The sequence below is a fragment of the Anomaloglossus baeobatrachus genome, chromosome 3 (assembly GCF_048569485.1).
Source record: "Anomaloglossus baeobatrachus isolate aAnoBae1 chromosome 3, aAnoBae1.hap1, whole genome shotgun sequence".
NCBI classification, from domain to species: Eukaryota; Metazoa; Chordata; class Amphibia; order Anura; family Aromobatidae; genus Anomaloglossus; species Anomaloglossus baeobatrachus.
Genome location: NC_134355.1, coordinates 337169737 through 337195877, shown reverse-complemented (window position 1 = coordinate 337195877; position 26141 = coordinate 337169737).

Here is a 26141-nt window from a genome sequence, read left to right as displayed (position 1 = left end):
GTCCCCTCCTTCCCGAATCTGCAGTTTGTGTTAACCGATCGCAGTCACCGGGGCTCCGGTGCCGCAATTCCGCCATGACAGAAAGATCCGTCATTGGTCTTTAAGTACCAGGGCACCATGACGGATCTTTCCATCTATGGTCGTGAAGGGTTTAAAGAATGTTGTTTTTTAAAGAAATCCATTGTTGAAACTGTATATAATTGAGTCGCAAGTGCAACAAGATAATAAACATTTAGCCCTTTTGCTTCTCTCCATTCCATTTGACTGCTTTTTTTTTCTTCAATCTGAAAAGTTATTCACAGTGATTTGCCTTCCTTCGCTGAGATCACTCTCAAGAGTTGTCAATGCCTGAGGTGGCATTCACAGTTCAATGCACTGGTCGATTATGAGCCGATCATGAGCCAACCAAGCACTGACAGCGCTTACCAGGTCACTGAAACTGTTATCTGTCAGTCAGACACAGGAGACAGGCTGTGGGTGGGAGAAAAAGAGAGAAATAAGAGAGCTTTACGTAAGCAATACCCTGTCTTGCCACCTTGTGATCAATTATAGTGAAGAAAAACTGGAAAAAACAATAGTGCAATATTGACTAATCAGGGTAAAATAATATATCAAAATGCAGGGAATTACTTACTGATAAGGTTGCGATACCACAATGATGCAATACACTTGAGTATGGCTGCTGTATACCTACAGGAGATTCTAAAAAATGTAGGAGAAATGGGGTTTTCTGAAATGCCAAGGACACTAGTAGATGGAAACAAGGATCGCAGGTAGATGACAAAGTGGAGACCAGAAAGATTTAAGTGTGGTTTATTCTCAACGTGTTTCATACTTAACAAACTTCTTCCTCAAGACAAACCACATCTGTTTCCATCCACTGGTGTCCTTCACAGTGCAGAAAACCCCATTGCTCCTCCTTTTCTTTTAACTTGTGATTCTTTAGCATCGAATTTCAACAATGGATTTTTCTAAATTTGGAAAATGGATTCCTACAACCAAGGTAAGGATTTAGTCACCATTAGAGTACCTTTAAATGCATGCCATTAGTTTGGGATATAAAATGCTGAAGCCAGGTTTCCCTTAATAAAGTTAATCTCAAACAATGGTATTAAAATAAAATTAACCATGATGTACAATAAGAAGACACCTTTCAACAATGATTATGAGGAAACCCAATTAAAAACTAAGCTTTTTGCATAATGCGTAGCTCTAGAGTCTTCACTTATTAGAAACTTTTCCTCTGAAACACAGTGTATTATTTTGTTTCCAAAATTGGATTCAATTGTTGTACTGACAAGCTGATGTACTTTTGTAAGTATTCTGAATGCGTCTTAAAAAAAGAAAAATTGTGAATGTTTTTACACTATATCTTGACTCCTCTGATTTATAGAAAATCACACTTTATTTTTGGAGAGGAGCCTTTTGATGATGATGTCCTTTCTCCAGCAATTACCCTGTGCCCTCAACCTCATAGAATTCTGGGTCTGCAGATTGGACCAGTCGCGAGAACTAGCCCGGTTTTCCTTAAGTACTGTATACTGTCTGATCCATCCTCAAGTGAACTGTTACAGGAAGTATTAAAAGCAACTTGTCAGGTCCCCTATGTCCTTCAACCTAGCAGAATTTGTGTTTGTATGCCCAAATTCCCTCCATAACCTGCCCTGTATAATGATATTCACTAATATAAATGTTTAATATAACTACTTATCAAAATCACTTTCCCCATGCTAATTAATGCTAATTAGGCCTCTGACTAGGTACAGGTGCATTAGTTCCCCTGACTAGAAGGCCCTTTCTCCATGGTATCATGCCTCTGTGGGCTGCATGCGTGCAGCTCTTTTTGGCCACCTCAGTGGGCCTTTGAAGACAGTTGTATGCTTCGCAGCTTCATTAGGTGCACTGCGCAGGATTAGAAGTTCAGAAGATGTGTAAGTGAGCCGCCTTCTGAATCTCCGGTCATTCACACTGTGCCTAATGAAGCCAGGAAGCGTCCACCCTGCTTGTGAGGTGCACTGACAGGGTCAAGATGAGACACGAGCAGCACAAGATTTCCAGGAGCTAACGGTGACGTCGGTTCATGGAAATCATGTTATTTCATTCACAGGGGCGCTCCGCTAGGCCGCATTGTAGGACAGTGAGCTTCCCACTGGGACTTATGCTTGATATCCATGTGATGGTTCATGGTCGAAGTAGTCAATCTAGTGAGGTTTTGGCCTCTACTTAGAGATTGGCAACAAATCTTACAGATGACATGAGTTGGGAGATCCTTTGCGATGTCAAAAAAGGACCAGGCTAGGCAAGGCTTAGAGCCCATGCGACCTGCAGAGCCACCCCTACTTGTGCTCAGAGGCAGAGTTGTGGCTGAGGATGCAGTTGTTGACGTGCTTCCAGTACTCCGTCTCTGTTCAGGAAGGCACAAGCTAACCTCGTCGTCAGTCGCATCCTCCTCCACCGCCTCTGCTGACCTCATCGAGTACCTGACTGTGGGTTGACAGTAAGTGGGATCTACAACCTCATCATCACCCTGTGTGTTTGCACTCCCCTTGTCCTCAGAGCTAACCTCTTCCTGCCCTGACTGAATAGTTAAGTTGTCATTCCAATCAGGTATCTGAGTCTCATCGTCATCAGAATGTTCCTCATTGTCTCCACCAAGAGGAGTTACAGTTTGGGAATGAGGGTCTACATTATGCTCAGAAACGTCTCCATCAGGGCCTGAATATGACTCACAAAGCTTCTGGCCATCACTGCAGATCATTTCCTGGTCTAGACTCACTGTAGCTTTAGAGCAGACCTCTGATTCCCAGGCTATAGTGTGACTGAACAGCTCTGCAGACTCAACCATCTCTGTTACCCCATACTCTGCAGGGCGGGTGGAGACTTGAGAGCTGCTAGAAAGCAAGTGCGATTGGGGTTACAACTCAGAGGACTGGAGTCTTTGGGATGTTGAAGTTGAGGTGGAGGAGAGGCCACTTGATGGAGCACTTGAGATCCATTCAAGCATGTGCTTTTTTGTGCATCATCTACCTTTGGTAGAGTTGTTTGGTTCCGTAAAAAAGGGATCACAACAGATTGTCCACGGAAAGTAGTAGACATCTTAATTTTACTGGAAGATGGCCTTTCTTCAGCAGATGTTACTGTTGCTTTACCACCTACCCCACGGGCACAAACTTTTTTTCCCTTTCCAATATGCATGTTCCCCTTTCCACCAGCATCTGTCCTTCTGCCACTCAATTTGTTTGTGAACAAATTGTACACTTAAAATGTCATAGCAAAAATGGAGAGGTGGTGTAGATTGCAGAGGTGGTCTAGCTTTATTGACAGCTGAAGAACCAACACTATCACAGACAATGAAACTATGGCCTGAAAACTGGCTGCACTTTTTGCAATTCAAATTGCGTTGCAAAAATGGACAGGTGCTGTACAATGCAGAGGTGGTATAGCAAAGTTGTCAGCAGAGGAACCCTAACATAGTATCCCAGATAATGAAAGTATGTCCCTAAAAATGGCAGCACCTTTTGCAATAAAAATTGCGTAGCAAAAATGGAGATGTGGTGTGCAATGCAGAGGTGCTGTAGCTTGCTTGTCCCTGACAATGACACTATGCCCCAAGGATTTGCCTGAGCTGATGTAGCTAGATGCTGTGATATAAACCCCTGCACAGCGCTGGCACAGACCTGCCTAGCAGCAATGGCTATGAACGACTGTAATGTAGCCTTGAAAAGGGCTGAAATTACAAGTAGTCCCTTATCCCTAAAGCGATGTGTAGATTACACTGTATGTCTATAGCGCACACAGCAGCAGCAACGGGAGCGGTGACTGTCAACCACCCGCAGCAGAGAGATAATGGCGGCGATGGGGAAAATGGCCGGGTCTTATAGGGCAAAGACATGTGACATGCACAGCCTATGACACATGCCCTTGCTTGTCTGGCAAAAATCCACTTTGCTGTGTGTGTTTCTGTGATTGGCTAACAGCCTGGCCCGCCCCACTGTACGCGCGGTTAGGAAAAAAAAATGGCGATCCCCATTCTTTCAGCACTCAGCAGCAGCACTGATCTAAACCATGTCCCCCCCCCCCGCACACTATACGCTGAATTTTGATAATATCATTAATAACAATGACACAGTATTACAGTGAAAAGCCAGCTACTAACTGGCTATGCTTTTTGGTGATCAAGCCGTTATCGAACGGTAACTCGAACTGCCGAACTTGAAGCAAATCGCTCAAGTTCGTCGAACGTCTTGAACACCGACCAAAATCACTCGAATTTGAAATTGGCGAACCGTTTGAATCTAACATCGCTCAACTCTAGTCCTTTCTGGTCGGGGTCCCTTTAATCCCGTGTATGGAAGATGGAATGGGCTTTGGGTGTTTCCTGCACTCTCTGCAGACCCTGGACTCCCCGGTAGCTGTAGAGAGCCTGGGCTGAGCTGCCTGCTCTAAGCCAAGGGTCTTGTAGTGCACCCAGAAGTGCAAAGATGATGCCTGGACCGAGGACCCGACTGTGCTCTCACCCCAAGCTGTGCTCGGGGTCGACTTCTCCAGTGTCTAGATGCTCCTTCCTTTTTCACAAGTTTTACCTTACCCCCAGGTGGTTGTCCTGGTGATCGGGAAAGTCCCATGTCTCATGATGGCCACCCCCCTATCTACTCTAGGCCAATCCCAGGGGAAAGCACCTGTGTGTGGTTTGTGAATGTGAGAAACACCAGCGATTAATCTCTTCCTTACCCGGGATGAGTACTACACCCTAAGTGAGATGCAGTACACTTTGGTGACTGAAGCCCCAGGGGAGCCACATACCCCACAGCAAATCGTAGCACTCTAGGGCTGCAACAAAACAGAATTAGAGCACCGCAATTTTTGTTATCTCATTCATAAACACATGAGCAATCTTCCCTTTATGGGAGGCATCATCAGCTTAAACCTTTCAGCATTAAACATTTACAAGTCAGCATTGTGATCAAATGCAATAATAAAAGAAACATCAACATTTGCATAAGAAAGCAGTTACTCCTTCTTGGCTGCTGGTTGTGCCAGAGGGCCGGTCCCAGTCCCAGTCCCCTGGCTCTGGATACTCATAGGACATCCTGTGGCAAAATGTCCAGCCTTGTCACAGGGCCAGCAGATCGGCTGCCCATCAGCATTGTAACAATCAGGAACCTGGGGCAGTGGGTTTCTCCCGTGTCGCTGCCAGGGGAGATCATCAGCACTTCAGGCCAGTTCAATGGTTGCAGGTTGCTGAGCCCCTTGCTTGGATTGCACCGCTTTGGTCAGAATAGCCATACCTTTGATCAATTCCAAGATCTGGAGTCGCAGTTCACTGATGGAGTCCTTACCCATGGTTTGTTCCTTGGCACCCACCAGCACCGGTGTAGCTGGCATCAACCCTGGTTGCTGAAGCATGGCGCTACAGTGATCTGGTTCACACAACGCCCGGATGTCCCGATCATTAAATTCCACAAAGCTGAGGTTAGGGTTTGCATGGACACAATTCGCAGCTGGGTCCGGTGGGCATCGGACAGAACCCCCTCAATGAACTGATCGGTCAGCAGGCGGTTCTCATCTATCACTCCTTCCGGTTCCACCTGCCGAACAGCTCTCATCACCTCCTGAAGGTTTAAAGCATAGTAACGTATACTGTCTTTCACCTTTTGCTTGAAAATCTCGCGTTGCACTTGGACCAATGTTATGCCGGCGTCACATGGTACGATATATCAGGCGATATGTCGTCAGGGTCACGTCATTAGTGACGCACATCCGGCATCGTTTGACATATTGTACCGTGTGACACCTCCAAACGACTGTGAACGAGCAAAAATACTCACCTTATCGTTGCTCGTTGACACGTCATTCATTTTCAAAATGTCGGTCCTCCTTCTGTGCTCCAGTTGTTCATCGTTCCCGAGGCAGCACTCATTGCTCCATGTGACACCCCGGGAACGACGAACACAGCTTACCTGCATCCCGCTGGCAATGTGGAAGGAAGGAGGTGGGCGGGATGTTAGGTCCCTCTCATCTCCGCCCCTCCTTTTCTATTGGCTGGCCACTGTGTGACGTCCCTGTGATGCTGAACTTCCCTCCCCCTTCAGGAAGAGTATGTTTGCTGTCCACAGCGACGTCGTCCAGGAGGTAAGTGCGTGTGACAGGGGGTTAATGACTTTGTGCGCCACGGGCAACTAATTGCCCATGATACACAAACGACGGGGGCAGCTACGATCACTCGTGCGATCGCACGATAGATTGTACCGTGTGACGCCGGCCTTATTCAATGAGTGAGAGCAGATGGTCAGCTTTTTTCTCATCCAGATTTTGGATGAGAGAAAAGTCACAGCATGCTGCGATTGTCAGTGAGAGCCGTGTTATCCGCACCATACAAGTCTATGGGTGCGAGTGAAACATTGGACTGCACTTGGATGACATTCGAGTGCAGTGCGATAATAGCATCAGCTGGCAATGGAGGAGATGGCGAGATTAATCCCTCCCTCTCCTCCGCAGCTCTCTCCCAGAGTCTCCCAGGGTCACATCACAGTTGCATGACACTCGGCTCAGGCTGGCAGGACAGTAGGAGCTCAGTGTCATTAGCATATCACATCCAATGCACTCACATCAGATGCCATCTCATCGTGTGAATCCAGCTTAAGGGAGGAGGTGAGCTGGTATGTAACTTATCAAAATGTAAGAAATGGCAAAAAGAAAAGTGACATAAACATTATGTATAATTAGATGTAAATTTAATTTTTAGGGGTTTTTTTCTGTTTGTTTTTTTGCAAATAAAAGAATCTTTGCGTCCTGTAAAAAATTAACTGACATAGACTAGGTGGAATAAATTGAAATACAAACATTTAATGTAAACAGTTTTTTTTTCACTTTTTTAATTTTTTAATCCATCCACAGTTTTGGCTAAAATAAAGTATAAAAGCTGCACTAACTTTGTTCTGTGTGAACACTGCCTAAAACTGTTGCTTGTAGATTGTTGTTAGTAACTATTTATTACAAATGCTGTCATAGTGCTCTGGTTATACCGATAAAGGCTTGACAATCATTAAAATACTTGGAAATGATGTATCCTCTCCATGCTAGTACCAAATGACACATCAAAACAATAAAACAGGACATAACTGTCTTTCTGCTGAAACTGAAAAACATTGAAAGTAAATAAACATTTCCACTGATGACAGATAGAACATTTCATGACTATGACATATAGCTGAGCTCAGAATTCACTTTTTATTCACAGCACAAATTCTATTTCATCAGTATGATAAGAGAAAAGTGATAGTTGATAGAAATCTGTGTCAACAGAAACTAAATTAAAAAAATGCTCCTTTGATCTGATAGCATCTTTTTATATAACGCAATTCCTTTAGCTAATGTTCTCTGTTTTACTTCATAAGGTTATAGAAAAGTGTTCTTGATGGATGAGAAAGAAAATCATGATGAAAAAAATATTATAAATGAGGCCTTCTAGTGTAGAAACACATATCTGCTTTTTAATCATGTCTGGTTGTTTTCCCTTTTTAACAAACACATTGAGCTAACCAAATACCCAATGATGAAGGATATTTTACCAATTTGTGGAAACAGTGTGGTGTCCATTATCACAAGTACTCAAGAAACATTCACAGGCATACATATTAAAATCTGTGTTGATTTTTACACCTCAGTGTTTTCACACGGGCTGGGTGTTCGTGTGAACCACACGTGTGCTGCTACTCAGTGACTAGTTCTGCTAGAAATAAGGGAACCCTGCAATTCAATGATGGGCCATGGTGCAAGGGAGAGGGGAGTAGGATCACCTCCTGCACTCAACTGAGGTTGATCCCTGCACCCCATAACAACCCTATACGCATTCTTTTACCCCATCGCCGATCACGTGTATTTCTTTGAACTCACCCAGGCTAGCGAGAAGGCCGTCAAAAGCACGAGTCTCAGAACTGCAATAAACCAACAAAAGGTTAACAAAACAGACAGGGGGAAATAGATACAAAATGAAAACACTCCAAACAACTTCAATGCAGCTAACACCACAGCTGCAATAGTCATGAAACGTCAGACTCCTTCCAAAGTGGTCAGCTTAGATATGAGAATCTATAACCACCATCAGATGTTAAGACACATGACTATTTATAATCAAGGGGAGTAGTAAATCAAAAGCTGCACATGAGATTAAGACTCCCAAGGATAGCCAGGCAGGAAAAAGTCATCTACCCATATAGCACCAAAGGAAAGCAAAAACATTTAAAAACAAACTGCAGACCTGTGCATAATAAAGTGCTGTGACCTTTTGATCCCAGACTTGCGTGTGATTCCCCCAAGAGCGGAGCACACCCATGACAATACCCCCTCATAGAAGGTGCCTCTGGACCCTCAGGAACAGGCTGGTCTGGATGAGACACATGGAATGAAAGCACTGATCTACTGGTGTTCACTTCCGATTCTGGTCCTTTCATACAGGCCATAACCCCTTCAGTGTACCACATATTGAAAATAGCTGCAAACAAAGCGAGAATCCATGATTGTTGTGTAGTGCAGGGGGTAGCTCAAGCCGAAAGGCCACATGGTTAATGACGGTGATCACCTTATATGGACCGATGAAACTAGGACTCAGAACCTTCAACTTGATATTCCTAGTGGACAATCATAGGTAATCATTCACGCACAGGTCCTAACCTGATGATTGTCTTTTGTCAGCCATGCATTGTACCTATCCTCAATAGTTCTAAGGTTGTTCAGTGCTCCAGCCCAAATAAAAGAGGGCAATGGAAAAAATAATTTCTCCCCAGGACTTGTCACAGGTGTGTCACACTTAACATACAGTCCTGTGGTGTCTGGCTATAGAAGGTTGCAGCGTTTGGCTACTGAAGCTGCTCCCTGACTTTCCATTTTTCCCTGCTTGGGGTTTATACGTATCCACCCTTACTAAGATCACTATTTTACCAGCGGATGAAGGAAGGTCATAGATACATGGGTCCATGGTCTGTTAGATATAGTTAAAGTTAGGAGAGATCCAAATGTATGAGTATGTAGTGTCTTAGAACATACGTAGACATTATAGGTAGACACAAAATCCACTACGGCCTTATGCAATCTAGGGCACCAAAACTGACAAGTAAAGAGATCAAAGTTTTTCTTATTAATTGGGTGTCCTGCTAGGTCGAACTTATGATGCTCCTTTGCTCGTTTAAAATTTGTAGGTGCAACTCTAAAGGTACAAATAATATCCGTGAGGGGCAATAAGCATGGACAACCCCTTGAGCCCTCAGCACCTCACCCTCAAGCTCAGAACATACAGCAGAGATGACCACCCCATCCTGTAAAATAGAGACAGAGTCCTTCAAGCTACCCCCCAGGAAAACTCTGGGACAAAGTGTAAGCTTTGACATTTTTCACCCTGGGATGAATGGTTACCACAAAATTAAACCTGGTAAAAAAAGGACCACCCAGCTTGTCTAGAATTAAGGTATTTAGCAGACTTGAGGTACAGAAGATTTTTATGATTGGCAATCACAGTGACCCTCTAAGAAATGACACCATTCCTCAAATACCTCATATATGACCAACAGTTGCCTATTGCCAATACAACAGTAATGCGGGCGTCACACGATACGATCTATCCTGCGATCGCACAAGCAATCGTATCCGCCCCATCATTTGTGCGTCACGGGCAAATCGCTGCCCATGTCGCACAAAGTCGTTAAACCCCCGTCACACGTACTTACCTACTGAGCGACGTCGCTGTGGGTGGCGAACATCCACTTCCTGAAAGGGAGTGGGACGTTCGGCGTCACAGCAACGTCACACAGCCACCGGCCAATAGAAGCGGAGGGGCGGAGATGAGCAGGACGTAAACATCCCACCCACTTCCTTCCTTCCTCATTGCCGGCGGCCGCAGGTAAGCTGCAGTTCATCGTTCCCGGGGTGTCACATGGAGCGATGTGTGCTACCCCGGCGCAAAGAAAAATAAACGATTATTTAAAAATAAACGACGTATAAACGATACACGATATGTAACCAATTTGTGATTGTTCTGAGACGCTCGTAGGTGTCACACAAAACGACGTCGCAAACGATGCCGGATGTGTGTCACGAAAACTGTGACCCTGACGACATATTGCACGATAGATCGTCTCGTGTGACGCCTGCATTACTCTCGGGTCGCAACAACTTTTTTGAGAAAAAAAATGCATAGATGCAACTTAGTAGGACACTGCCAGTAAGATAACACTGCCCCAACCCCCACCTCAGATACATCAATCTAAACAGTAAATAATTGCCAGACATAGGGTTGGACTAGCACAGGTGCTGTAGCAAAGCATCTCTTCATTAAGAGAATGTCTGGCAGGCAAGGTTGAACCATCTTGACAAGTCCGTACCTTTGTTTGTGAAATCCCTCACGGATATGACTATCAATGAGAAGAACTGGATAGAGTTCAGCGAGTACCTATTCGTACTCATATAATCATAACGAGTACTGTCTAATACTCACGTATTCATTCCGAATAGGATGTGCAATGCAAGTCAATGGGGAAAAACTCACAAAGTAACAAGTAACCTGAATGCCATACTATTCGTGTCAGTAGCAAACAGTGTGGTATTAATGAAAAAACCTAAATGAGACCCGATATATATAGGCTCTTACTCAGAGACTAAGAGAAAACCTATGCAGTGAAATAAGTAAAGAAAGCCAAAAAATTTTTTATATATGATAAAATAGAAATCTTTATTGTGAAATTATTAAAAGCAAGGATTTTGTTAAAAAGAAGAGGACACTGACATAGGATTGAAGGTTGTCAAAAAATTATACGTGCAAATATAGACATATACACAGCAATTGGTAATAATGAGACACACAGAAGATGAATTTAAACAGGTAAATGCTGCTGAACATATGCTGAGGAAAGGGAAATCTCCTCAAAGAGTTAAATATATGCAAGAGAATTTATTCCCAACAGGCTAGTTGCTCTTGTAAATCTCCATAGGAGTGAAGAAAAGAAATAAATATGTCCCAAAAAGGGGTTTTTTGCTCTGGAAATATAACAGTCAGCTAGTGACTGTATATAAGAACTGCTGCCACACAAAACATTTAAACCATACCTATATCCATGCCATAATGGCACATAATAGGGCCAGCAGACCAACTGTGAAAGTTATTTAGAGAGAAAACCAAAGGAAAATAAGAAAAAAGATAAGATTGGGTAAGCCAAGGATGCAACAATGGGAAACACCTAACAAAATAGCATGTGCTGGAATTGAACCTGAAGGGATTCAATATAAAAACCCCATAAATATGATGATTGCTGCCATGCCCGACTTTAAATCATATCTATAAGCTCGCCATAATGGCAAATAATGCAGTGGATGGAACAGCTATAAGGGTTACTTTCAAAGAAAGGAAACCCAAAGCGAAGCGAAGACAAGAAAGAAAGATATGAAAATGGAGGATCAAAGATGCAGCAATAGGAATTACCTATGGTATAGCGTGTGCTCAAATGAGACAACCAGGGAACCAAAAAAAAGTACCCCAGAGTAGTGTGGTATTCAGTTTATTCATTAGTTTGCGAGTCTTTCCACATTGACTTGCATTGCACATGCTATTCAGAACAAATAAAAAAGTATTAGACAGTACTCGTTATGAGTAAAGCGAGTACGAATAGTTGGGTACTCGCTCAACTCTAGTTCCGGATGAACTTCCTGTAATAACTAGAAAACTATAGAAAGCAATTGTAGTAAGTGATGGGCGGACCCAGACTGTAAAAGTCTGGATCTGCGTGGTTTCAATTGTACCCGAGTGCAAAGCTTGGAATTTTCAAGGAATTCCAGCTAATGATCTGGATCTGGCACTCATGTAATATAAAAAAAGAAAAAAACAATAAAGCGAGCGGTGCTATACTTACCGAGCCTTCGGTGTGGCTGTAATTACTAACATGGCCTCTCATTTTTCTTCCAGGGCCGCTCATAGGCTCATGCATATTCACTGCTTTCCCTGCCCATCAGCGTCTGTGATTGGTTGCAGTCACATGCGCCCCCCTGGTGAGTGGCAGCATGGCTGACGCTTATAATCACTGGCATAATGTTATGGTTCGGGGTTCCCCTGAGCCTAGAACCACCCCGGTTCCATCCTTGTCACCTGCATTGGAGTCGGTCGACTCCACAAAGCCACCTTTCTGTAGCTCTAGGCAGTTGGCTGAGAGGCATCAGGTTTCTAGGGTCATCAGTCATCCTGTGTCTAAGTTCCCATTTAGCGGTACCGCACATGCGCGGGTTCCCATTGCCACTCCAGGCTCTAAGTGCGGGATTCTTACTACCGCGTATGCGCATGATGTCACCAATGACATGCGGTATGGCCGCAACTGGCACCATTGCCACATGGCATCTGGCTTGGGGCTGGGCTTAGGCCATAAAAGACCCTAGTCCACGCCCATCGGCGCGCGAGCGTCATTCCTGTTACTCTGTAGCTCAGTCAGCAGGCTGAGCTGTGAGCGACCATTGTGCCATGTGTTCTCTAGTCTGCAGTGCCTGTGGCAGACTAGAGTGTGTGTGTGTGTGTCTTCCCGGTCAGATCGTTGCCCCTACGCACGTGACCGGTCCTCGACCCCTGTGAAGCTAACAGGGATGAGTATACGTACAAGTGTGCTCAGTAATGCTACGTGTCAAGGCTTAGGCGCAGAGGTCCCACTGCGTCTGTCGAGTGGAAACCAGTGGTTAACCGGCTGGGACCTAGAGGTACGGCAGACAGGTCGGCATGATGCCAGCATTAGGCTAGTGCTACTAGTGGACCACCTAGGCAGTCTTAGCATAGGGCCGCTGGTACACTATCGGTTTTTGGGTACAGTGAGGCTACTTGTGCTGTAACAGGCCTCATCTCGTGTACGGTGGTGTGAAGCTAACACCACCGACTTCTCATTAATACATCTCCGTAGTTGTTGCATCCATCCACCTCTCTCCTAGTGGCTTTGTCATCTGCCCAGGGGATCTCGGGTGATGATTGGGCTATCATTATTTTCACCCCAATTGTCCCCATCCATAACACCTGGTCTGTAGGTCTATATCGTACAGTAAAAATAAATTTAAAAATAAAAAATTGATGTAGTTTCCCTCCATATTATGATACCCAGCACAGATAAAACCCAAGACTACAGGCTGCAGCCCCCAGAAATGTGCTTATCTTGCTTCTGTATCAAATTAAAAGAAACCCCATGCGGCTTTTTTTATTTATTTACATAGATTATTTAAAAAAAAACAGTATGCGGTCCCCCAATTCTGATACCCAGCCATGAAAAGCCTGACAGCTGGGGGCTGGTATTCTTAGGCCTGGGAGACCCATGCTTATTGGGAGCACCCCAGCCTGAAAATAGCAGCCTGCAGCTGCCCAGGATTGTCACAACTATTAAATGCAACAATCCCAGCACTTTACCTCTCTCTTCACGATTGCCCTGGTGCGGTGGCAATCAGAGTAATAAGGGGTTAATGGCAGCCCACAGCTGACACTAAGCCCTAGATTAGTAAAAGAATTTGTTTTTGAGACCCTCCCATTACCAATCTGTAAGTGAAAAAAATAAACACAAACACCGAAAAAATCCTTTATTTGGAATAAAAGACAAAAAAACACCTTCTTTCACCACTTTATTAACGCCAAAACACCCCTGCAAGTCCAACATAATCCACACGTGGTCCCACGACAATAGAGCTCTGCTATATCTGAAATTACAGTGTGCGATCATGAAATATGACCTTCCACTGCAGACTTCAGGCAGAAACTGAGCTGCGATCAGCGGTGACATCACTCAGGTAAGTTGTGGTCACAGCTGGAAGGTTCCCACGGTCATCTACCTGTGACCACAGATAACCTGACCTCAGGTGGGGGTCACTGAGTTAAATGAACTACCCTGAGGTCGGGTTACCTGCGGTCACATGTAAAGGACTATGAGAACCTCCACCTGTGACTGCAACTTACCTGAGTGATGTCACCATTGACCACATCTGAGACTCTACCTGCAGTTATAGCATGCAAACATATTGCATGATTGCATGCTGTAATTTCAGATGTAACAGAGCTGAATCATTGTGGGACCTCAGGTGGATTATATCAGACCTGCATGGCATGGGTGTTTTGAGGGTTAATACAGTTGTGAAAGGGTATTTTTCTGTCTTTTATTGTTTGTGTTTACTTTTTTTCACTTACAGATTAGTAATAGGGGGGGTCTCATAGATGCATCCTATTAGTAATCTAGGGCTTAGTGGCAGCTGTGGGCTGCCTTTAACCCCTTGATACCCTGATTGCTACTGCACCAGGGCAATCAGGAACAGCCAAATAAAGTGCTGGGATTGTCACATCTAATTGATGCGACAATTTTGGGTGGCTGCAGGCTGTTATTTTTAGACTGGGGGCTCCCAATAAGCAAGGGTCTCCCCAACCTTTGAATACCAGCCCCCAATTGTTGGGCTTTATCATGGCTGGATTTCAAAATTTGGTGGGACCACATGCTATTTTAAAAAAAATGTATTTAAATAATTTTAAAAAAGTCCCATATGGTTCCTCTTAGTTTGATACACAACCAAGATAAGCTTGCATCCTGTAGATGAATGCTTTATCTGTGCTAAGAATTGTCAACGCGATTTTCTTCTCCCACTCTTGACACACAGACATACCGGAGATCCAAGCTCCAGGATGTGGGGCACCTGAAACAATGGATAGAATTTCTTCTGTGGTATTGCTCTCAGTGTGTCAAGAGTGGGAGAAGAAAATCGCGTTAACAATTCAACACAATGGGCAGCACTTTGAGCACATCCTTTAATGTGTTACTGTCGTTGTTCCATGTTACAAACGTGTCAATAACTCGATAATGAATAAAGCTACGGTAAAAATGAGCACACCATTGTTTTTCTTGTGCAATTCTCTATGTGTTTCATGTGTCACATGACCCATTGAAAAATGGTGGCTTTGCAGATGGCCGTCATGGGAGTCACCTGACCTCAATTATTTGGCCCCTCCCATGTACTAATATGCCACAAACGGTAAGATGATATCAGCAACCACTTCCATTTTATTAGGGTGTATCCATACTTATGGCACACCCTGTATATGTGTTATAGCCACATTCAGCTACGTCCGATCTATCAGAATATAAAAATTATTAACCAGATCAGTACAATAAATCAATAAATGAACGCCAAAATTATATTTTTTTAACCCTGCACCACCTCAAATAATGTTGTAACAAGCGATCAAAACATGATATCTATCCTAAAATTATATAAATAAGAACTTAATATCATCCTGCAAAATATTAGCCATCACACAGGTCCATTGACCAAAAAATGGAAAGTTACGGGTGTTGAAAATAGGCAACACAACCCTGCCTCATTTTTTTTTTTTTATGTTAATTCTTCTGATTTTTTCATTACTAAAATAATTTTAAAAGCAGGTCATGTTTGTCATTGCCATGATTGTAGTTATGAGGAGAATCTTATTGCAAGATCATTTGCCACAAAATGAACACTATAAAAATAATTCCTTAAAAAAAATGGCAGAATTGTGTTTTTTTTTCCCAATTTCTTCTCATTTGAATTTTTTCCTGTTTTCTAGTATACTATGTGGTAAAATGATTGTCGTCATTCAAAAATTCAACTCGTCCCCAAAACTCAAGCCTTTATATGTCCCCATAGACAGAAAATAAAAACTGGGAAGAAGGAGTGGAAGAAACAAAAATGTAAAAGCGGATATAAGCCACGTTTTGAAGGGGTTGATATTACCATTTTTTATAGCTGTGTATTTCTATTTACAGAAGTAGAATTTGTCGAATTGTGGTAGATGTTTATCCTCTATGTAACAAAATACAACTCACAGATAACAATACTTCAAAGTGTCTTTTATAAAACTAAATGTAATAGAATGATTTATCTCTACTGGTTATCGATGCTATGAAAACACAATGACTGCTGAAACAGCTGGCCTAAATATCAAGTATTGTTCTTGCTAACAACATGTAGAAAAAGGCTGCTTTTCAGTGTTTCCTTTAGCAACATAATAATATACCTCATGCTGGTAAATTAAGAAGCAAACAAATCTATTCACTTTCAAATTATAGGTTTCCAAACTGCAAATGTCAAGCACCACTTAATAAAACCCTTATGTTTATAAATGTGGAGCCGTAATTGTACAATACGGCAGAAGAATACTTTATGTACAGTAAACTGGTGGGTAGAAATGAAAAGTGTCAAATGTTTAGGTTACTTTAATTCTTTCAACCTACATATTTATTAAACCTTATTTATAAAAAGCTTTACATTGCTTAATAAAGGAAAAAAGGTAGTTATGGTCCTAGAAAAACCCACATAAAACAGGAATGATTCTAGATGACATTGTATTTTCCAAGTCTTGACTATTGCGGAAGATTAGCTGTGTAGTGGTACGCACAATGATATCAAACCAATGCAGTCAGAGAAAGGCACATAGAATATTGGGTCAAATATGTCTTCTTCTGTTCATTACTGTTGGTTTACTAGATAAATGCTGTCTTTACATTTAGGCACAAAACACAAATGAATCTCTACTTGGCTGAATGCTTATTACACATCACTTTCTCTGACTATATAGGTTGCATACTATCAAGCAACGGCGCAAAACACAAAGGTGGCGTGTTGCCTTACAACTAAAATCTTCAACAAGAGGGCCGGCTGCTTTAATCAGCTCGTATACTGCTTGATGCAAACAGCTGAAATATATCCTGGTATATTACTGCTTTTATACTGCCTGGTGCAAAACTAGGCTAATACGGCCTGGTGAACTACTGCTCTAATACTGCCTGGTGCAATACTGGTCTAATAATGCTGTTGCAAACAAGTGTAATACCAACTGCTTTAATCAGTTTTAAAACCGCCTGGTGAAAACAGCTTGAATGTAGCCTGATACACTACTGCTCTATTACCGCATGGTGCAATAGTGCTGTAATACCGCCTGATGCAAACAGCTTGAATACAGCCTGGTGCACTACTGCTCTAATACCAACTGGTGCAAACTACTGCTTTACCGGCTGCTTTAATCAGCTCTAATGCCACCTGGTGCAAAATGGCTGTAATCATCTATAATACTGCCTGTTTCAAATAGCTCAAATATAGCATGGTGCCCTAGTGCTCTAATACCACCTACTTTAATCAGCTGTAAAATCACCTGGTGCAAACAGCTTGAATATAGCTTAATGCACTACTGCTCTAATACCACCTGGTTTAAACAACTGTAATACCATCTACATTAATCAGCTCTAATATCACATGATGCAATACTGCTGCAATACCAGCTGCTTTATTCAGCTCTAATACCGCCTGTTACAAACAGCTCAAAAGAAGCCTGGTGCACAACTGCTCTAATACTGCCTGTTGAAAACAGTTGTAATACAGGCTGCTTAAATCAACTTTAATATGGCCTGATGCAAACATCTCATATATAGCCTGGTGCACTAAAGCTCTAATACCGCCAGGTGCATTACTGGTCTAATATGGCTTGGTACAATACTGCTCTAATACCACCCGGTATAAACAGCTCTAATACTGGCTGCTTTAATAAGCCCGAATACCACCTGTTGTAATACTGAGTGCTTTATTCAGCTATAATACCGCCTGGTTCAAACAGTTCCAATATAGCTTGGTGCAGTACTGCTCTAATACCACTTGGTGCTATATTGCTGTAATATTGGCTGGATTAATCCACTCTAACGCTGGTTTCACATCAGCGTTTTCCTTCCGCACATCCAGATCCGGCATAAGTACAGTAGAGTTCAATAGAGTTCACAGGCAAGCTCCGGTCACATGCTGTCACATGCTCCGGTCACATGCTCCGGTCACATGACCGCATGTGCCCGGAGCTTGCCAGTGAACTGTATTGAACTGTACTACACTTATGCCAGATCTGGCAGTGCGGCAGGAAAACGCTGATGTGAAACCAGCGTAATACTAATGCTAACAGCTTGAATGTACCCTGAAGCACTACTACTCCAATACCGTCTGGTGCAATACTGGTCTAATATGGCCTGACACACTACTGCTCCTTTACCGCCTGTTGCAAACAACTTTAATACTTGCTGCTTTAATCTGCTGTAATCAGCTCGAATATAGCCCAGTCCACTACTGCTCTAATGTCGCCTGGTGCAATACTGGTCTCATATGGCTTGGTGCAGTACTGGTCATATACCACCTGCTGCAATACTGCTGTAATATCACTCGTTGCAATATTGTTCTAATACCTCTTGGTGCAATACTGCTCTAATCTAGTGTGCTGCCCCCATGCCAGCCGCCGAGCTGCTCTGATCCGGATCCGCGGTGGCTAGAGGGGTGTCCGGATCCGGGGGTCGTGCGGCCATGCAAATGAAGGGGGTATTTACAGATGATTGTGTAAAGGCCCCGTCACACACAGAGATAAATCTTTGGCAGATCTGTGGTTGCAGTGAAATCATGGACATATTGTTCCATTTGTACACAGCCACAAACCTGGCAGTGATTGTCCACAATTTCACTGCAACCACAGATCTGCCGCAGATTTATCTCTGTGTGTGACAGGTCCTTTAGAGTTCGTGACACCATTAGTGGTATGTGGTAATTTGGAGTACCACCGCTGCAGTTGGGAGTACACAGGGATGATGGAATGGGGCAACCAGCTGTTAGAACCCTCCACGGGTAGGGGGATGCCCCGAGACCCGGTGATGGTGAAGGGAAAGTGCTGTTTAATGCAAAGGGGGTCACTTGCGTACTCACTCAGTCCATTAAGCTGACACCGACAACTGGATAAACCAAAGTTCTGTATACCGCTGACACTTAGGGAAGCTATTCGGGTCCCATCCCTAATGGTGCTGCCTGGTGATCCGTGACCTGCCTCCTGGCACTAAGTTTACTTCTCTGTTGGTCCCGGTAGTATGAAATTTGCCGGATACCCCTCCCCAGTATGGCTAAGTGTGGGAGCTTGCTCTCAGGGTTCACGCTTGGGATTTCCTGGACCATTTTAGTGGAAAGTCCCCCTCGTTGTGCTAGTACCCCAATTTTGGAGCGGGTGGAGAGCGGATTTTGAAGGCTCCGTTCTCATCGGGTAAGTTGTCAGGTTGCCTGAAGCTACTACCTAGGATCCACGTACCCCGTCGTCCCCTGGTCCCAGCCCGGTGATGGTGGAAGGCCACCGGCTGTCCTCCTCGACAGTTCTGTGCCCCTTGCCACGATCCCCTGCGACCAGGGGTCCAGCTCCTCTGGGCCCAGACCACCGTCTGCTTCCTAGAAAGCTTCCTAGGAGCCCTGCTCCTGACCTCCTATCGCCTTCACTTCCAACACACTTTTCTCTCTCCTGACACTCCTGACCTCCCCTAATCAACCCTCCAAGTTGGCAACCCTTTTCCACTCAGGCCGTGTGTCTGGTGGGTGTAGTGCAGAATGAACCTAGGATTTTAATTAGCTGTTGTCGGCAACACCATGTAGTTGTTGACCCATAACCAAGAAGGAGGTGGATATTGCACAGGAGGGCAGATTGTACAATACCCTGTGACGACCTGATAGTCAAGGGGCATCACACTAGCCTCATACATACAGCCTTAATACAACATGTTCTCTATTTTAACTTTTGGTGGGGTAAAGCTTTGAGGAGAGGATTAAACATTGAAGTGGATGCGGTCATGGTGCTGCTGGTTTTGGTGTAGTTCCTGCAGGGAGAGGACATAGTCGATGTGTGCCTGCTACATGCCCAAAATGAAATATTCCTCTGCTGCATGCAGGCCACAGGATTTCTGCGTCATTTTGTAGCCCAAGGACCGTTTGGCTAATTCTGAGACCAGAACATATAGAGGCAGTTTTAGATTAGATGGCTGACATTGCCTCACAGTCCTTTACATTGTGTTCAATCCAGTCTGCTGCTGAAAATGCAGAGTTGGCACCTGAGGACCATGGGCATCTTTCTTCCACTTCACCCTCTTCAGTCAGTAGTTTGTGCAGCAGTCATTTATGCTTTTTCATGACTCTGCTGGGGTTTCAAGGCTCATCCACCTGGCTCTGCCCCAGAGGTGTAAAAGACCGAGAGCACTTATGCAGAAACACAGGTGCCAACTGCTGTGGCTTTAGGCAGCATGCAGACCTACAAGAAGAGAATGGTGAGAATTGGGTGGATGATAATGTGGGTGGATGATGAGGTCTTAGAGCCCATCATGAGTGAAGGCCATCCTACTGATGAGTGCAGTTTGGAGGAAGAGGAGGTGGTTGCACTGACCAAGCAGCACAGCAAAAGAGAAATCAGGATGCAAGAGCACATCAACCAGCCCGTAGACCCTATGTCGGCTGCTATCTTCCACTATGCTAAATAAATGAGCACACCAAAGGTAGTTCTATGTAGCTTCCTTGCGTGGCGTTTCTTCAGGCAAGGTGTTGATGACTAGAGATGGGATGTTTGCACCCTGTACCATAAGAGCCTGAAGTGGTATAGATGTTCTGAATCTGAGCACCATTTGCATGATGAGAGAATTTCAAGTACGAGCTGCAGTGGAGTACACGCCTGAAAAAAAGTAATGGTCTGATGCTCCTCCTGCTACTTCTTCTGCTGTGATTAGGCCTTTTCCTCCTGCTCATAATCAACCGGACCACTGACTTTCCCGCAAAGAGAGGATGTGATAACACAAACACCACTAGCAGGGTCACTGAGCATCTCTATGCCATCCTATGGAAATGTTCAGCTTTCCATCCCCCAAACTCTGGGGAGAAAGGAGGAAATACCCCTGTACCCACCTATGAGCCATGGGCCTGAATGGCAGCATTTCAAAATTCTGCTACCATTCTGGCTGGTGGAGATGGACAGTTTTAAAGAACTTATTTCGGTGGCTATGCCACAGTATGTTGTTCACAGCCGCCACTACTTTTCCAAGTGGGCAAACCCTACTCTGAACAAATATATTGCAGACTACGTCAAGTGTGCATTATGTGACTCGCCCCAGGGCTATGGGGTACTCGGTCCCAGGCCGTATATGTATGGGGATGCTGTGTCACGGGTGTGTACTGGCCAATGCCCAGTTCCATGACCCTGGGGGTCGCTTATAAAAGGGGTAATGTACAGGGGAATGTCTATTAAAGTTAGGTCATGACGCCACTTGCGGGTTGCGGTTATGGAGATAGAACCGCATTTATTTAGGCGGTCATACTTGGGGTAATTTCTTGGGAGGTCTTGGGAATTGTCACTAAAATGAAGGATTATCATTAGGGTTTCATATCAGGATTGGCACATTACGGCTGAAAATACAGTCGTGCTGTGGACAGATTTAGTTGCGCAGTGGGAACATAGAGTGGGGTTTTTACTATACACATGTTCAGACTAATGCCCCAAAATTTATATATTTATGGGACAGTTCTGGGGATCCATAAACAGGAATAGATGGATGTGGGATTTTGGGAAATTTATTGATGGGCATACACATTTTCTTGGTGGGAAATAAGTTCTTGTACATCAAGGCTTACAAAGATTTTGAAAAAATCTAAGGTAGCAAATTAGTGACATCTAGTTTGATGCCAGGGGCTGTGACAAAAGGGTGAGTTTGCAGTGAAAAAGTCTGGTTAGGATACTAGAGTGGATGTGGGACTACAGACATTGGTCCTGCCTCTGACGTTTTAGCAGTGACGACTGATTCAGCTACCATGGAGCTGTGAGATCTCGTGGAAGAAGTCGAATTGTCACTGTCTGAAAATAATTCTGCTTCAGATGAAGATTTGTTATTCATCCCAGAACTGTCAGGGCAAAGCAGCATATGCGACTGCTCCGCATTAAACGTTCTGCTAGCCATTTTATTTTACATCCCTGCCTAACATGAAAAAAAGAAAACCTAATCTAACACTAGTATTCTTTTTTTATATATATATATATATATATATATATATTTATTTATATATTCTAATCTAATTCTAGATTGTAACCCTAGCACTCATTTGTAACCCTAACCCTAGTTTATAACCATAACCTAGCATAGAAACAAAGGGAAAAGGAAAAAGAATTCTAATAAAACCCCAAAAACTAAAATTCTTACTGGGGGGATGACACAGATGGGGGGAGGTATTGTCAAGAGGGTGATTCAGACCTTGGGGAAAGATATATTTCAATTGGTGGCTAAGTTTCATATATTTTTTCTTTGCTAAAGCACTTGTAATGTATTGCTCTTCTCTTTGAAAACAACTATCTGGGGGAGAAGAGAGAGAGACATACCAAAATAGCTCCCAATATATTGTAAATATTGAGTGTTTTAATGCGGGCGTTGTGGAGACACGGGGCTCAGTGGGTACTCTCGTCCACTAAAACCCGCCGCCTTTAGAAAGACAGCGTGGCTCAGGGCTCATCCCAACTGAACGCCGGCTTCCTTAACCGTGAGCGTAACACTACTCAGACAACACAGGGTGAGGGAATCACAATAATTAGACTTTATTGGATCCCCAAAAAATTAACGGCACATAACACATAACCAGCAAAACACAAATGTAACAGGCAACAGAGTCTCACCCTTCCGCTGGCTCCCCAGAGATTTAGAATGTCCATGCCTCAGAGGTCCCAGGGCTATTTACTTCAATCCAGCAGCACCCCGCTTTTGGCGGGCACCCACCGAGAAAGGAATAATGCCAGATTTAGGAAGCTGTGTGAGGTCTGCAAAGTCTGTAGCAGGTGACTGAACTGTCCCAACCTGAGTATCCTCCTTAGGTAGTCCTGGTATGATGATATAATCCTGGCATCCGGAGTCGAAATCCCTAGACTGTGGATATGGTCTCCAACTGGAACCGGAGTCCCTAGATTGAAGCCATAAGGTATCCTGATCCTCTAGTCAGCTCCTAAGAGCTTAGACTGGATCCATCAGCATCCATCAACCACCTGGTGGCCTATAGAATTCCTTTTTATAGCCACAGCCTTCCACTTGGATACACTGCATCCTCATCGGATTGGTTGGACAAGATTGCTTCTCCCATTGGATGAATTTCAAGCTGCATGGATAATGTTCATTTAAATGGTGTGCATAGAAAGACTGAGGATATCTACATGAAGTCTGCAAGTCACAGACTCGACAATGGCTACAAAGGTAATCACATTAGCAATACACAACTACATTACAATGGTTACTGGAAGGGTCTGGAGAAACAATAGCTAAGCAAACATGAGGTAATACACAATAGAACAATATGTCTGGCTGAATGTTAAGAAACTTTAACCGATGAGAGGCATTGGGTGTCCATGTCGTCACATTTCTCCCCCTTCTTAATATTAGCCAGACATGATAGCCGATCATCCTTCTCCTCTTGACGGCATTGTCTTTTTTAATGGTGAGGTCAGCAACAGAGGCTCGCATCTATACACCTCCCTCTGATTACCTCCCCCAAGTTGAGCAGCCATATTGCGGACAAGCACTAAGGTGGGGTCTATGAGTTGGGCTTGCATACATTTCCTTCTATCAATCTTCCCCCAGTCAATAGCCACAGTGTGGTTAGGCTTACTCACGGTTCTTGGCTCAGAAGTGGATGCTGGAGACTGGGAATGTGAATTATCCTTGGAAAAGATGTTAGAAAGATCCACATCAGGGTCCTGTTTGGCTTGGAAGTGGGTGATAGCTGCTTCAAACTGACTGGATAGTCCTTGTCCTAGGTCACTCTCCAAAATGACTGGTGTGAGCAGGTAATCCCCATGCCCCACTTTCACTTCCCTCTGAGTGGTATCCGAAAAAACAGGCTTGGTGGGGCCATCTATGAACCCCACTTCAACTTCCTCCTGGCTAGTCCCCGAAACAACAGGTGTGGGGAGGCTGTCCATAAACTCCATATGGACCTCTTCGTGGTCAGACCCCAAAGTAACTGGTGTGGGAACAGTGTCCATAAGCTCCACATCAGCCTTGCTCTGGTCAGTCTCCACAATGACAGGTATAGGGAGACTGTTCACAAGTCCCACATCGATTGCTTCCTGGTTAGTTCCCAAAATACCAGGGGTGGGGATGCTGTTCATAAGCTCCACATCAGCCTTGCTCTGGTCAGTCTCCACAATGACCGGTATGGGGAGGCTGTTCACAATCCCCACCTCGACCTCTCCCTGGTCGGTCCTTAGGTCCAACTGCACACATGCCAGAGGGACGTCCGAGTGCTGGCCCTCAGCCAGGGAGATGGATAATTGGGAATCTGGTAAATGGTGTTCTGGGGAAACAATAACTGGGCTTACCAGAGTGATGGTAGATCCAATGTCTCAAAGTCCCTGAGCCTGTATATCACCGACCTTGACCGTCTGGATTTGGGGATGGAGGTTGGCTGGTGTACGGTGTCCGGCCTGCCATAGGGTGTAGACTGGATAAACCACTTCCTCAGCTATTGGTGTTTCTTGGGAGTAGCATTCCTCAGGTCTCATTGGTTCATCTCGGCATATGTTGACTGGTTGGAGTGGCAGACGGGCTCCAAGCATGCGGCCTCTTTGTTTTGGTGCAGCTTCTGTTGGGTAGCGGGACCATCCTTCTCAAACGGCTGGTGCTAGCAGTACGGCAGCTGGAATCCCATAAACATATTCCAGAACCCAAGCCCTCTCTTCTCTTGAGGATCTAGGCCCCAATGCATCCAACTACGCTGTGGTTTGGCCCATTTTGGACAAAGTTGATTCCCGATTGTCACTAGATCCATGATGTGGCACATAGTTTAAATCCTCTGGGTCAATATCGGCGGGATCCTTGTCGTCCTCTGCATCATTCTCGGCATACCAACGAACTAATTTATGGATCAAGTCTGACCGAGTCTCAGCATTCCAGTAGATAATCTTTCGCCTCTGGCACAGATCCTGTAGCATCCATTTACTGCTGCGGTCATAACTCCTCTCTGGTCCTTGTCCCATGGCTGAGCTGGTGGGTTTGGACATGACAGCGTCCGAAACCTGAATGCCTCCCTTATGGCCCGCTAGGTATGCTTATGTGCCTCCCTGGTTGTTGAGCCCTGGACGGTGTCCACGAACACCAGTCCACTGCAGCTCCCCTGGATAACCCAGGCTGAGTAGTGTCCCACTGCTGCCACTAATTGTGGAGACATGGGGCTCAGTGGGTGCTCTCATCCGCTAAAACCCGCCGCCTTTAGAAAGACAGCGTGGCTCAGGGCTCATCCCAACTGAACGCCGGCCTCCTTAACCGTGGGCGCAACACTACTCAGACAACACAGGGTGAGGGAATCACAATAATTAGACTTTATTGGATCCCCAAACAATTAACGGCACATAACACATAACCAGCAAAACACAAATGTAACAGGCAACAGAGTCTCACCCTTCCGCTGGCTCACCAGGGATTTAGAATGTCCATGCCTCAGAGGTCCCAGGGCTATTTACTCCAATCCAGCAGCACCCTGCTTTTGGTGGGCACCCACCGAGAAAGGAATAATGCTAGATTTAGGAATCTGTGTGAGGTCTGAAAAGTCTGTAGCAGGTGACTGAACTGTCCCAACCTGAGTGTCCTTCTTAAGTAGTCCTGGTATGATGATATAATCCTGGCAGCCGGAGTCGAAATCCCTAGACTGTGGATATGGTCTCCAACCGGAACCGGAGTCCCTAGATTGAAGCCATAAGGTATCCTGATCCTCTAGTTTTCTCCTAAGAGCTTAGACCGGATCCATCAGCATCCATCAACCACCTGGTGGCTTAAAGAAGTCCTTTTTATAGCCACAGCCTTCCACTTGGATACACTGCGTCCTCATCGGATTGGTTGGACAAGATTGCTTTTCCCATTGGATGAATTTCAAGCTGCATGGATAATGTTCATTTAAATGGTGTGCATAGAAAGACTGAGGATATCTACATGAAGTCTGCAAGTCACAGACTCGACAATGGCTAAAAAGGTAATCACATTTGCAATACACAACTACATTACAATGGTTACTGGAAGGGTCTGGAGAAACAATAGCTAAGCAAACATGAGGTAATACACAATAGAACAATATGTCTGGATGAATGTTAAGAAACTTTAACCCATGAGAGGCATTGGGTGTCCATGTCATCACAGGCGTCACACGAGACAATCTATCGTTCGATGCATCGTCTGGGTCACTGTTTTCCTGACGTACATCCAGCATCGTTCACGACGTCGTCTCGTGTGACACCTCCGAGCGACGCAGAATCGGTCACAAATCGTGAGTCA